We start from the raw sequence: 13,190 nt of genomic DNA on the forward strand, positions 1-13,190 counted from the left end.
TTTTTGCTAAGGGACTAGGACGACTGTTCCATGTAAAGAAAGAATGAATGGGGCCATGTATTGTGAGATTTTGAGTAAAAACCTCCTTCCATCAGCAAAGATGAAACATAGCTGGCTCTTTCAGCATGACAATGATCCCAAACACACCACCCGAGCAACGAAGGAGTGGCTTTGTAAGAAGCATTTCAAGGTCCTGGAGTGGCCGAGACAGTCTTCAGATCTCAACCCCATAGAAAAACTTTGGAGGAAGTTGAAAGTCCATGTTGCCCAAAATACCAGCAACAGTGTGTGAAAACCTTGTGAAGACTTACAGAAAATGTTTGACCTCTGTCATTGTCAACAAAGGGTATATAACAAAGTGAGGAACTTTTGTTATTGACCAAATACTTATTTTCCACCATAATTTGCAAATAAATTCTTTATAAATCAGAAAATGTGATTTTATGGATTTTTTTTCTCAATATGTCTCTCATAGCTGATGTATACCTATGATAAAAATGACAGGCCTCTCTCATGTTTTTAAGTGGGAGAACTTGCACAATTGGTGGCTGACTAAATACTTTTTTGCCCCACTGTACATGCGATCAAATCTCTAATTCCCCATCTAAATTGATTGACTGTAGATTCCACACTTTCTATCCTCTTCGGACCAGCTGTACCCCGACAATTGGAAGGAGTGCCACATTTAAAGAAACCTTTGGTACTAAGCCATGTCTAAGATGGTTCTGAAATAGCTTCAACAGTTTGGAAACTGAATATTTCAGATGCTGACTCAGATGCTGACTCAAACGCTGACTCAGCTGAGACTCACCATCCACGCTCTGGGCCGAGAGATCGATTGGTGAGACTAGACGCTGTCCATACTGGGGCTTGATTGGGGTCGCTTGCACACAGTACCAGGAGCCATCACAGCTGACCGGGTAACATCAGCAGAGCTGAGGATCGGCATCTGCATCTGATGAGTGATACAGCGTGTCATTGATTTACATCTGCACTTGAAGTTGGTGAGCGGTATATAGTACCAACCTTGTGTATCAAATCTGGTGATCTTGCTTTGAGTTACATTGTTATAGGTCGCATCTAGATATGAGCGAACTTTTGAAAAATTTGATTCCGCCGATTCGCCAAATTTTTCGGCACAATGACAGAGCCTGGAGGTGGCATCAGTATGAGAAGACCATATAGTGGCTGAATGACACAGCGTGGAGGTTTTGGCAGCATGAGGAGACCATATAGTGGCTGAATGACACAGCGTGGAAGTGTTGGCAGCATGAGGAGACCATATAGTGTCTGAATGACACAGCTTAGATGAGGCTGAAGCATGAGGAGACCATGTAGTGGCTGAATGACACAGCGTGGAGGTTTTGGCAGCATGAGGAGACCATATAGTGGCTGAATGACACAGCATGGAGGTGTTGGCAGCATGAGAAGACCATATTGTGGCCGAATGACACAGCGTGGAGGTGTTGGCAGCATGAGGAGACCATATAGTGGCTGAATGACACAGCTTGGATGAGGCTGAAGCATGAAGAGACCATAAAGTGGCTGAATGACACAGCGTGGAGGTGTTGGCAGCATGAGGAGACCATATAGTGGCTGAATGACACATTGTGGAGGTGTTGGCAGCATGTGGAGACCATATAGTGTCTGAATGACACAGGGTGGTGGTGTTGGCAGCATGAGGAGACCATATAGTGGCTGAATGACACAGCATGGAGGTGTTGGCAGCATGAGGAGACAATATAGTGGCTGAATGACACAGCATGGAGGTGTTGGCAGCATGAGGAGACAATATAGTGGCTGAATGACACAGTGTGGAGGTGTTGGCAGCATGAGGAAACTATACAGTGGCTGATTGACATAGCGTGGAGGTGGTGGCAGCATGAGGAGACCATATAGTGGCTGGATGACACAGCTTGGATGAGGCTTAAGCTTGAGGAGACCATATGGTGGCTGAATGACACAGCGTGGAGGTGTTTGCAGCATGAGGAGACCATATAGTGGCTGAATGACACAGTGTGGAAGTGTTGGCTGCATGAGGAGACCATATTGTATCTAAATGGCAAAGCCAGGAGTTGGCAGCAGCATGAGTAGACTCTAGGCCTTCACAATCCCTAAGATTCTAAGATTAATTCTCAATTTTAAACCGAAGATTTGGGGTAGCTAGTGCTACCATAACAACATTTTTATTCCCAGACCCAGGCTTAGCAGCATCAGTAAACCATACAGCCTGGAGTTAGCAAAAGCATGAGGAGACCATTAAAATATAAGAATTTTAAATAGAAATCTAAGATTTTGAAATTGAAATTATGGATTTTGAGATGGAACTTTTAACTCCCAGGTTTTAGTGTCCCGGGCCCCGGCGTGTGGGTACAAAGGACCCAATCTAACAAGGAGTCACATGTCACATGGTAGCACAATGACAGAGCCTGGAGGTGGCATCAGTAGGAGAAGACCATATAGTGTCTGAATGGCACCGCCTAGAGTTAGCTGAAGCATGAGGAGACCCCAGGGCTTCACAATCCCTAAGAAAAAAGACAAAGTTTGAAATTTTAAGTGAAGATTTTGGGAAGCTAGTACTACCATAACAAAAGTTTTTATTCCCAGGCCCAGGTCCAGCAGCATCAGTAAACCATATATTGCCTGAAAGTCACAGCATGGAGTTGCCAGCAGCATGAGTAGACACCAGGGCTTACAATCCCTAAGAAAAATAGATGAAGTTTGAATTTTAAACCGAAGATTTTGGGTAGCTAGTGCCACCATAACAAAAATGTTATTCTGAGACCCAGTCCCAGCAGCATCAGTAAACCATATATTGCCTGAATGGCACAGCCTGGAGTTGGCTAAAGCATGAGGAGACCATATAGTGTCTGGATGGCACAGCCTGGAGTTGGCAGCAGATGAGACAATAGGGCCTCACAATCTCTAATATTAAAAGATGAATTTTCAATTGAAGAAGTATGGTACCTAGCGCTACCATAAAGATATATAGGTAATGTATTAGGCTCAGCAGCATCACTAAACCATGTAGTTGCTATATGACACATACAGGAGCAGGCAGCAGCATGAGTACACAAGAGGGGTTCACAACCCCTAACATTAAAAGGTGAATGTTGAAATCTTTATTGAAGATGCATGTTAGCTAGTGCTACCATCCCAAAATTTAAGACCAAAGCCCAGCAGCATCAGTAAGCCAAGTAGTTCCTGAAACACACAGCCAGGAGCAGGCAGCAGCAGTATTTCAAGAGGGTTTCATAACCCCTAAGACTGAAAGATCAATGTTGAAATCTCTATTGAAGAGGTATGTTACCTCGTGCTATCATCAAAGAATTTAAGGCCCAAGCCCAGCGGCATCACTAAACCATATAGTTGCTAAAATACACAGCCTGGAGCAGGCATCAGCATGAGTTTACAAAAGGGATTCACAGCCCCTAACAATAAAATGTTAATGTTGAAATCTGTATAAATGATGTATGTTAGCTAGTGCTAACATCCAAAAATTTTAGGCACAGGCCCAGCAGCATGAGTAAGCCAAGTAGTTCCTGAAACACGAATCAGGCAGCAGGATGGGTACATAAGAGGGCTTTTCAACCCCTAATATTAAAAGGTCAGTGTTGAAATCTCAATTGAGCATGTATGTTTGCTAGTGCTAACATAAAAAAAATTGTAGGTAATATCCAAGACAGTCCCAGCAGCATCAGAAAACATTATATTGGCTGAATAACACAGCCTGGAGGTGGGGAAAGCATAAGGAGCCCAAATAGTGTCTGAATGGTACAGCCTGGAGTTGGCCGAAGCATGAGGAGACCATATAGTGGCTGAATGGCACAGCCTGGAGTTGGCAGAAGCATAAGGAGACACAATTGTGGCTGAATGAAACAGCCTGGAGGTGGCAGCAGCATCAGGAGTCCTGAAAGTGACCCAGTGATAGAGTGGTGCGGTGGGTGGCAATACCAGTACCCGGTGATGAAGGTGGCTGGAATGTTTGTAACTGGGGAGCAGAGCCTTAAATCTGTTTGGTACTATCCATATTTGTGAAGTGTTGGTGAAGCATCATGGTCAATCTACTCTGATGCATCTGGCATTGGTGGGTGGAAATCCTGGCTGATCCATGCCTGATTCATCTGCACAAAGGTCAGTCTCTCCACATTTTTCGTGGACAGACTAGTTCTACTTGGGGTGACTATGGCCCCCGCCGCACTCGCTCTGATGCCACACTACTGGCTGGGCAGGACAGCTTTTCCAGGGCAAACTCTGCTAGTTGCGGCCATAAATCAAGTTTGGCTGCCCAGAAGTCGAATCTTCAATGTTTGTTGGCATGGCCATGTCAAGGTATGCCACCACCTGCTAGTTCAGGTCCTGCTCCATGTCTACCTGCTGCTCATGAGTTGCCTCACTATCCGGGTGAAGAAAGGTACTCATCAGCGACTGTAGATTCAGGCTGCTACTGATGGAGCTGGTACTGCTCCTGCCACCCCACCCCTCCCCAGCAGCCATGGCAAGGAAAGGTGAGTGCAGAGGGCCCCCCGAGTAAGACCTGCTAGTGGATGGACGAGGGCGCCAATAGGCATCGGCCAACTGACCACGTAGTATCTCTCTGTAGTAGGTCAGTTTGTCCTCACTCTCAGTGGGTGCAAAAAGGCCCCCATTCTGTGCCGGTAGCAAGGGTCCAATAAGGTGGAGAGCCAGAAGTCCTCCCGCTGCCGAATGGTGACAATTCGGCTGTCACTATGCAAGCAAGTGAGCATGCATCGTGCCATTTGTGCAAGTGACTCGGAGGGACTCCCTGCCTCCATCTCCACTGCATACTGCCACGGTGTTTCTGGGTCCTGTGTCTCGCCTTCCTCATAACCCTCTAGCTCCTCTAGTTGATCATGCTCCTCCTCTCCTGTCAGATGACTAGAAACACCGCCCATCTCATGAAACCTAAATTGTGCTCCACTGTGCCCCTCATCCTCCTCCTCCAGTTCAGCCCCCTCATGTGGCCGTGAGATGTAGCCACAACGTCTCCATTGCCCTGACCAGTCATCCTTTCCAACACTTGTTGTAGGAAATGAAGCAGTGGAATGACGTTGTTCATCCCGTAATCCTGACGACTTACGTATAATGTGGCTTCCTCAAAGGGCCTGAGCAAACGGCAGGTGTCATGTAATGAGCGGCCACTGGTTCACATTGACGATACACAGGGGAGTACACGTATCCACTTGGATCATCAAGAAATCGGTGATGGCTTTTCTATGTTCGTGTTCATACAGTCGGTCCAACATATGGAGGGTGGAATTCCAACGTGTGGCAACGTCACAAACCAGACTATGTAGGGGGATACCATTCTGATGCTGCAGCTGAAGGAGGGTGTGCTTTGCGGTGTACGAGTGGCTGAAGTGCATGCAAAGTTTTCTTCCCATTCTAATGATGTCTGATTCAACACGTGTGCCATCCAGGGCACATGTTTCACCCTTCCTTGTCTCAGCGCGGCCAAGATGTTCTTCCTGTTGTTGGTCACCATGGTTCCCATTTCCAGATTTCGTGGAGTAAGCCATGCTCCGATTCCTTTCTGAATGACTTTTAGCAGTTCCTCCCCTGTTTGACTCTTTTCACCATGTGAAGAACAGCGTGACACCGCCGTGCCCTGCACACATGGTATGCTGAATGGCCACTGAGATTTGTCCGGGCAGTGGAGGCTGAGGACACGGTGGAGGATGAGGAGGCGGAGTCGCACACTGTCACAGGACCAATGGGCTGACAGCGTGGAGGAGGAAGCGTCGTGACCTGTCCAAGTTGGGGTTGTGGCTGTGCAGGAACTACATTCACCCAGTGATCCGTAAAGGACATGAATTGTCCCTGACCGTAGTTACAGCTCTAGACGTCTAGATCTAGCTCTAGACGTCTGCCATGCACTTTAGTACACACCGACAGGCTAAAGAACCGGCCCACCTTCTCATCCACAAAATTGTGCAGGACTGGTACTGCCTTTTTCGCAAAGAAATGACGGCTTGGCACTCTCCACCTCAGTTCGGCACAAGCCATCAGTTCTCTGAAAGGTGAAGAGACCACTACTAAAAAAGAGAGGGACTGCAGCACCAGCAACTTAGACAGGAGCACATTCAGCTTCTACACCTTTGGATGAGTGAGCGCATACTGTTGTCTCTTGGACACGGCTTCGCGGATGGATTGTTGGCGGAATGGCTGAGTAAAAGTGGGAGAAGCAGGAGCATCTGGAACAACAGAAGGAAGATATGACACACATCTCCCTTCAGCTGTGGTGGTGGAGCCTTGGCTGGCTGAAACAGGGAGCGGTGTGCCACTGGGTGATGCAGCAGGCTAGACCACTACATCGGAGCCTCGGTTCTCCCAGGCCGCTTTATGTTGGCAAAGCATGTGTTGAAGCAGGGCCATGGTGCCAACATTGGGACCCTGGCCACGCTTCACTTTCTGCCGACATATCTTGCATGTGGCTATGTGAACCTCCTCCGGATGCTTGCTGAAAAACTGCCGCACCGCTGAGTAGCTGATTTTCCCACCAACAGTCTGCACTAATTGACTGCTACTGCCGCCGTCTCCAGGAACCCCTGTTCCACTACCTCCCGGGGAAGGTAGGCTGCCGCAAAGCAGGTGGTTTCCCCCAGGCACGTTTGGCTCCAGAATTTCCACTTCTGCCACCACACTGACTGCCAACTATGCTACTGCCTTGCTGGCTCAGCTGCTGCCTCAAGGGCAACCTGCAACCCTCTTCTCCTGATGATTATGATGCCCCTTCTGCACCCGGCTCCCAATTGCGATCAGCTTAATCATCATCAACAAGTGTCTGCACGTCACTGATGTCCTCCTCAGGTTCCTCAACAGTGTCTGCTTCAGGACCCTGAACCCTGGCGACACCGCCTCCCACATCACTCTCCTCATCACTACTTGCCCGCCTAACGGAGGAATCGCCGGATATCGCCTCCACTTCTTGGCTGGGCAGTAGCTGCTGACTGTCCTCTATTAGATTGTCCTCAGTGAATAGTGGAGCTGAACCCACAGCAGAAGACACTTCGGTAGAAGAGAGAACAGCATGGGACAGAGGAAATGGAAGCATAGGGACTGCTCCCGGGCCATGCTAACTGAGGGTTGTGTCTGAGGAACCCACCGACTGTTGACTGGGGGTGTCAGATGTCACTTGTGATGAAGTGGATGACTGTGTTAGCCAATCAAGGATGGCAGATGGGTTGCTGGTCGAGACATGACCGCTAGCTGATAACAGGAGCTCAGGCCTCTCACTGCGACTCCTGCTGCCACTTGCCCCTAGTTTGCTGCGACCTCTGCCTGAAGGATTTAGGCCTCTGTGCACGTCCTGCCACTTCTCTGCCTGACATACTTAGTGCGAATATGAGGGGAGTACAATACGCTTCACTACACTTAAAACAGTATTTGTCTGGAACAGCAGCAGGTGTGCCCTTTTGGCTGTCCTTTCACAGTATCTAGGCCACTGACAGATTAACAGGTACAAAATAGTACACTACTTAGGTGTACGTATGCGTTATGCACTTAGGAGGGCAGAAAAATGCGCTACAATGAGCCTAAAAACATCTCTAATTTTTGTAAAACAACAGCCGGTGATTACTTTTGGCTGTCCTATCACAGTATGTAGGCCCTTGACAGATTACCAGGTACAAAATAGTACACTTCTTAGATGTACGTATGCGGTATGCACTTATGAGGGCAGAAAAATGCGCTACAATGCGCCTAAAAACTCTGTAATTTTTTTTTTTAAACACCAGCCGGTGATTACTTTTGGCTGTCCTTTCACAGTATGTAGGCCCTTGACAAATTAACAGGTACAAAATGGTACACTACTTTGATGTAGGTATGTGGTATACACGTATGAGGGCAAAAAAATGCGTTACAGTACACTTGGAAAACATATTTTCATAAAATAACAACCAATGATTACTTTTCCCTGGCCTTTCACTGTATGTAGCCTATTTACAGATTAACAGGTACAAAAAAAGTGCACTACTTAGATGTAGGTATGTGGTAGGCACGTATGAGGGCAAAAAAAAAATGTGCTACAGTACACTTGGAAAACGTATTTTCATAAAACAACAGCCAGTGATTAGTTTTCCCTGGCCTTCCACTGTATGTAGGCTTGTTACAGATTAACAGGTACAAAAATTGTGCACTACTTAGATGCAGGTATGTGGTTTGCACGTATGAGGGCAGAAAAATGCACTACAGTCCACTGAAAAAAATTATTTTTGCACAACAACAGCAGTACACATAAGTGCAGCACCACAAAAAAAAAAATGTGTATTAAACACAAAATTGCACTCAGTCACAAGACGTTTCAGCGGCCAGATGAAGCACCTTACGGCGCGATACGGACCGTGTTCCTGGCGTCTGAACTCCCCTTTACATCATCTGCCGCCCCCCTGCTAGGACCGAGCAGGTCCCGTGGCCGGATGTGTCCGAAGTAATCAGCTCTGCAATTTAGATGGTGAGAGCTCTGCCTTATGCTCTTGTCTTGTGTATATGCATTATATTTTTATAGTTCGGACATTTACGCACGCGGCGATATCAAATATGTTTTTTTTTTTTTAAATTACGCTTTTTGGGGTTAAAATGGGAAAAACTGACAATTTTTATTGGGGAGGGGATTTTTTTATTTTTACATTTTCCAACTTTTTTTTAACACTTTTTATGTCCCCATAGGGGACTATCTATAGCAATCCTTTGATTGCTAATATTGTTCAGTGCTATGCATAGGACATAGCACTGATCAGTATTATCGGCTATCTCCTGCTCTGGTCTGCTTGATCTCAGACCAGAGCAGGAGACGCCGGGAGACGGCCGGAGCCAGGTGAGGGGACCTCCAGCCGCCATTACAGATGATTGGATCACCGCGGCAGCGCTGCGGGCGATCCGATCATCTATTTCATTATGCGCATTGCCACAGATGCCATGATCTGTACAGATCACGGCATCTGAGGGGTTAATGGCAGACATCCGCGCGATCGCGGATCTCAACCATCATAGTACCTTTTATTACAGGACTATATGATTGCTAGTTCTTTTTGACATTTTTTCTTTTCTTTTTGCTTTGCAGGTTATCCAGGTCCCCTTCCCTTTCTTAAATAACATATGTTTGTATTGATTATTTGTGTATCACTTGGGTCCTGTGACCAGTTATCTGTATATGTGACATAGTTTTACCTATAAATAAATGTATCTTTTACCAAATATCCATTGTACATCCAGTTTTGGTTGGGGTATTTGAGGACTGGGATTCTATTTTTATTGTCTCCATTTTCCTCATACCTGTGGGTACAGGTGCACCCAGTTAACCTCATACAATTTTTATTGTTGAGCTGTCCATACTGTTTGAATTTGATTTTGTTTTACTTCTTTTAAAAAATTATAACTTTTTGCACAAAAATTTGTATGTTTAAAATTGTCCTCTTCGGACCCCATTAACTTTTTTATTTTTCTGTATATGGGGATGTATTAGAGCTAATTTTTTGCGCCGTGAGCTCTAATTTGTATCGGTACTATTTTTGTTTTCATGGGACTTTTTGTTAGCTTTTTATACATTTTTTAAAGGTATACAAAGTAACCAAAAATATGCAATTTTGGAGTTTGGTAATTTTTACGTGTACACCATTGACCGTGCGGTTTAATTAACATTATATTTTAATAGTTTGGACATTTACGCATGCAGCGATACCACATAAGTTTATTTTTGTTTACATTTTTATTTATTTATTTATATTTTATGGTAAAAGGGGGGTGTTTTAAACTTTTATTAGGGAAGAGGTTAAATCACATTTATTAACAACTTATTTTTTTACACTATTACATGCAATCTTCAGATTGCATACACTGTTCAATGCTATGCCATAGCATAGCATTGGTCAGTGTTATCGGCGATCGCTTGCTCCAGGCTGCTGAGGCTTCCTGGAGCATCGAGTCACTGATTGGACGGTGAGGAGGCAGGTAAGGGCCCTCCTGCCGTCCCCTCAGCTGATTGGGACACCTCATTTTAACTGCAGTGGTCCTGATGAGCTCCGCTGAGCTGCCGGGATTTTTTTAAAACATTTTAGACACCGCGATTAACCCGCTATGATGTGGGCTCAGCTCCTGAGCCCCGTTACAGAAGGGGAGCAGGACAAGGGCGTACAGGTATACCCTTTGTTTTTAAATGGCAAAAAAAAAGTTTCCCATGCTTTAGAGACACTTGAAAAGTTTTGAATGGTAGTGTGTGAATGTTCAGACCACAACCAATAGCTATAACTAGCTGGAAGAAGAGTGCGCTAAGCAAGACAAACTTATGATTTAAGTCTATGGAATAGTCTTAGTTAGCCACGCTTTCCTCCCATTGCTTGTTCTAAAAATTGTTTTGGGTCTGAACACTGATCAACTGTGTTTCACAGTTGGGGAAGCAAGTGGCAGTGTTTGGCACACTCATCAATCAAATCCAACCTTTTCTCTGTACAAGTTTATGCAAACTTGTACAAATAAAGGTCAGATCTTTCAGCCAGCCAGGGAGTCAAGCACACTGTCACTCACTTCCCAGTCTTATAACTAGCAAACGCAGCAGTGAATATCAGGAGTGAGACCTTGTGCAATCAAAACTTTTGAGATATGTGGGCAACATGCCAAAGTCTATTCTAGTGACAGTGGTAGAGATTTATCAAAACCTGTAGGCAATTGTGCCTGAGTGGCGCAGTTGCCTACAGCATCCAATAGGACTGCTTCTTTTATTTTTACAAGGGCCTCTGAAAAGGGACTGTGTTTAAAACATACAATAAATGTCTCAAATAAAAACATGCCAAAATGCAACAAATTGTGGTGTATTTTACCCAGACATTGGAAATCTGCCACAAAATTCTGCATTCTCCTCTGTTCACACCACATTTGGCCAATATTGTAGTGAATGAAGGCTAGGTGTAATACTACATACCTGTGGATAGGCAGGATACTGTTTATTCCGGGATATTCCGGTCTTAGACATCACATTAAACTGTTTATCCCGGGATATTCTGGTCTTAGACATCTTCCTGTTTATTCCGGGGTATTCCGGCCCTTGACATTTTATCCCCTATCCAAAGGATAGGGAATATGACGTCTGATCGCGGGGTCCCGCCGCCAAGACCCCCCATGATCTCGGTGCAGCTACCGGTATTCTGTGCATCCCGAGACGGAGACGGAGACATCACGCCACACCCCCTCGTTATGTCATACCACGCCCCCTCCATTCATGTCTATAGGAGGGGGTGGAACTCCCGTGATCAGACATCTTATCCCCTATCCTTTGCATAGGGGATAAGATGTTTGAAGGAGTACTCCGGTGAAAAGCTTTTTTTTTTTTATTTTTTTTTAAATCAACTGGTGCCAGAAAGTTAAACAGATTTGTAAATTACTTCTATAAAAAAATCTTAATCCTTCCTGTACTTATTAGCTGCTGAATACTACAGCGGAAAATATTTTCTTTTTGAAACACAGAGCTGTCTGCTGACATCATGAGCACAGTGCTCTCTGCTGACATCTCTGTCCATTTTAGGAACTGTCCAGAACAGCATATGTTTGCTATGGGGATTTCCTTTTACTCTGGACAGTTCCTAAAATGGACAGAGATGTCAGCAGAGAGCACTGTGCTCATGATGTCAGCAGACAGCTCTGTGTTTCAAATGGAAAAGAATTTCCACTGTTGTATTCAGCAGCTAATAAGTACAGGAAGGATTACGATTTTTTAATAGAAGTAATTTACAAATCTGTTTAACTTTCTGCCACCAGTTGATTTAAAAATAAATAAATAAATAAAAATAAAAAGTTTTTCACTGGAGGACCCCTTTAAGGCCAGAATACCCCTTTAAGGAAGAAAGCAGCTACATATTTCTATTCCTTGATAACCCTTTTAGTAGCAAATAAAACAAAAGGAAACCCTCTGAGAAATGTATACAATACTTATATTTCTTAGTTTTTTTTGAATTAATTATTTTTCTAAATTGTGGGCATTAGCTATATGGTCCAAACATGGTATGAACTAAGCTGGCTATTGAGATTCTGTATGCTGTGCCCATGTCAATAAAATCTGCTTGGACGTCTCATATCGCTGGTTGCACAGACAGCAAAAGAGGAAAAAATGCCCGAGGCAGCTCCCAGCTTGATGGACTGTGGGGAATTAAGTCCTCTATGTTGTGCACACACCAGCCGACCATAACATTCCTCAACCAGCTCCACTCAGTTCTTTAATAATATCAGCACAGACTAATTGGCTCTTATACAAGTGTGCAAAAGTATGTAAGAGGTGTCAGCCGGAGTACAATAGCAGCTGCGCTTCCCGGGCCATTATCTCCTCCCTGCAGACCTGCTACTCATTTCTCTGCAAAACAGCATTTATTTCCATATATTTGAACAATAGGCATGCAGATAGGAATGCAGCAGGAAAAACACAGCAGGGAGGATTAACCATTGCTGTGAATACGCTGTATATCTTAATACGCGTTCGCATCTCATTCATTGTTGTGGAAGTCATTAGCGCCAGCACTCAACCAGGGATGAATTAAACTAATGGAAGCAGCACAGTGGATCTGTTATTGTGAGAGGCAATTCATAAAGACCATGGCTCTTATCCAGTGAAATGTATTTTCGGGTGTCAGGATGGGCCATTCTTTCTTTCTGTCTCTGCAGAATGTTTACATTCCTGCTCAGATCATATTAACCCTCTCCCAAGTAGAATTTTTTTTATATAGCGATCATCCTGTAGCCTCTTATGTGTTTAAATCTGTGGTTCTTTTGAGAGCCATCACCAGATTAAAGGGAATATATTGGAAAGTTTCCTACCTTTTATATTTGTGAACTTCTACCTGTGAACTGAACAATTGTAGCTTTTCCATATATGAAAATGATCAGTAAGTGTCCACAGGGCTGGGGAAATCTCCTCAAGTGCCAAGCATTTCAATCCTCTTTCCCTACTTGATTTTTGCATTTGATTGACTGCCTCTGTACTGCCTTCCATAGTGGCAGGGGCGTAGCTAGAAACCACAGGGTCCCGATGTGAAAAATTGTCCTGGGCCCCCCTACCCATACCCCCCTCCCCCCCGACGACCTGCTTTCTCAATCCCTGACAACCCCCTTACTCGGCCTCAGCCGCACAAAGATATCAGTGACAACAGCACAGATGGAACAGAGTAAGGAGAAAAAGGTGACTTACA

Source organism: Hyla sarda, chromosome 6 (assembly GCF_029499605.1).
Source record: "Hyla sarda isolate aHylSar1 chromosome 6, aHylSar1.hap1, whole genome shotgun sequence".
In the NCBI taxonomy this organism is placed as follows: Eukaryota; Metazoa; Chordata; class Amphibia; order Anura; family Hylidae; genus Hyla; species Hyla sarda.